Consider the following 2500-nt stretch of genomic DNA (forward strand, 5'->3'; position numbering starts at 1 on the left):
GCGCGCCGCCATTTATTTGTTGGTAGAAAGAATTACGGAATTGGAAATACAATGAATACTTGTTACAAAGTTTAACCAAGGTCATTAAAACGTCGCAATCTAATCCTGTTGCTGAAACTTCTATTTAAATCATAATTTTCATTTATTTTATTTTCTAATAATTTCTCGGATTCTGCTACAGTAATATTTGTATACATAGACACAACGTCAAAACTACTGATAACTGTGTTTTCGGAAATATTTACGTGTTTGAGTTTTTCAAATAAACCGATCGAATTACATATATAAGATTTTTGAGAAAAAAGCAAAGGTTTGAAGGCTGTACATAACCTTTTGCCAATTTTGGAGGCGGGGGCTTTCGTGCAAGCTACAATTGGTCTTAAAGGAATGCCTTGCTTATGCAATTTTGGTAGACCATAAAATTTTGGATAAAAGCTGCCTCGGGGGAAAAATTTATTGTATAATTATGGAGTAAATTTACCATTTGGTTTTAGGTCTTTTAAGTCTTTTATAATTTTGTTAGCATCAATATGGTATGGTCATGGTCTATAGTTTTATATGTAGTTTTGTCATTTAGATATGCATAAATTTTTGTGTCGTAATCTTTCGCATCCATAACAACCAAAGAATTGCTTTTATCTGCTTTGGTTATAATAATGGATGGATCTTTGCGGAGATTGGATAGAGCTCTTAGGTCACGCAAACTATCTGGTTTATATGGCGGGAGGATTAGCCTTTTTTATTATTAAATAAAAAACAACAAGTTTTTTTTTTAACGGGAAATAAGGAGCGACATTAAAACTGAAAACAAACAGAAATTACTTCGTAGGTGAAAGGGGCTGCTTCCTCATCAACGTCCCGTTCTTTACGCTAAAGTTTGACTCTTTCTCTTAACTCTACTTTTTAAAGAGTAAAAAACTTTAGCATAAAGAGCGGGGCGTTGATGAGGAAGCAGTCCCTTTCATATACGAAGTAATTTCTGTTCGTTTTCAGTTTTAATGTCGCTCCTTACTTCCCTTAAAAAAAATTGTTTTTTTTATTGAATTTCTGAACGTTTTTGAATCAATGCATGTTTTGATTTTGGCTCTCCACAGATGAATAATTAAAAAAAATATTTGCACGTTTATTTTTTTTTGGCTAATTGGCTTTCTCGGAGTTTTGATTGAATGATTTTGAGAAAAAGGGGAGTGGAGGAGGAGGCCTAATTGCCCTCTGATTTTTTGGTTTCTTAAAAAGGCAACTAGAGCTTTTAATTTTTAAGGAATGTTTTTTATTAGTAAAAGATATACGTAACTTATAAATTAGGTTACGTAACGAACTTCTGTATTATCATGTTTTTATTATGTATATGAAGAGGTTCACCCCCTCGTCAGCACCTCACTCTTTACATTAAAGCTTAAATTTAGTCCCAAATTCTTAAGATTGACCCCTCAATCACAAAAGCCGTAGAATAAATAGTTGAAATTACATAAAATGCTTTAGCGTAAAGAGCGAGGTATTAAGAGGAGGTGAGCCCATCATATGCGTAATAATTTCTGTTCGTTTAAGTTTTAATGCTTCTCCTTCCTTTTAGTTGAAAAACTTTCATATTTATTTTTTAATTTTTTTATAAGTAATTCTAGAAAATACTGCACTCCCTTCATAAAACTTTTCTTCCCCCATGACAAATTCTTTCAAGGAAAGTTCTCCCAACATATCCCCCTCTTCTCACCCCCCCCCCCTTAACCTAAAAATCCCCCTGAAAACGTCTGTACGCTTTCAAATAACCATTACTATATGTAAGCACTGGTCACAGTTTGTAACTTGTGGCCCTCTCAGGGGGATTGTTGTGGGGAGAGGGGGGGGGGTAAGTCATCCCTAAAGACACAGTTATAAGGTTTTCTGACTACGTTGAATAAAATGGCTATCTCAGAATTTTGATCCGGTGACTTTGGGAAAATAATTAGCGTGGGATGGGGCCTAGGTGCTCCCCGATTTTTTTGGTTACTTAAAAAGGGCAATAGAACTTTTCATTTCCGTTAGAATGAGCCCTCTTGTAAGATTGAAAGACCACTGGGTCGATACCATCACCCCTGGAAAAAAAAACAAAATAACAAACAAACAAATAAACACGCATCCGTGATCTGCCTTCTGGCAAAAAATACAAAATTCCACAGTTTTGTAGGGGTTCCTGATACGCTGAATCTGATGGTGTGATTTTTGTTAAGATTCTATGACTTTTAGTGGTTTTTCCCCCTATTCTCTTAAATAAGGCAAATTTTCTCAGGCTCTTAGCTTTTGATGAGTAAGTTTAAACATGATGAATCTTATATATTTAAAATCAGCATTAAAATGCGATTCTTTTGGTGTACCTATTTGTATCAAAATTCCATTTTTTAAAGTTTTGGTTACTATTGAGCCGGGTTGCTCCTTACTAATAGTTTGTTTGAGAAACTGTTTGATTGTAAAGTGTATCAATAAGACAAGCCCTAACTTCGTCTGGGTTGGAAATAGACGAACA

The sequence above is a fragment of the Artemia franciscana genome, unplaced genomic scaffold, assembly GCF_032884065.1.
Source record: "Artemia franciscana unplaced genomic scaffold, ASM3288406v1 Scaffold_980, whole genome shotgun sequence".
NCBI lineage: Eukaryota > Metazoa > Arthropoda > Branchiopoda > Anostraca > Artemiidae > Artemia > Artemia franciscana.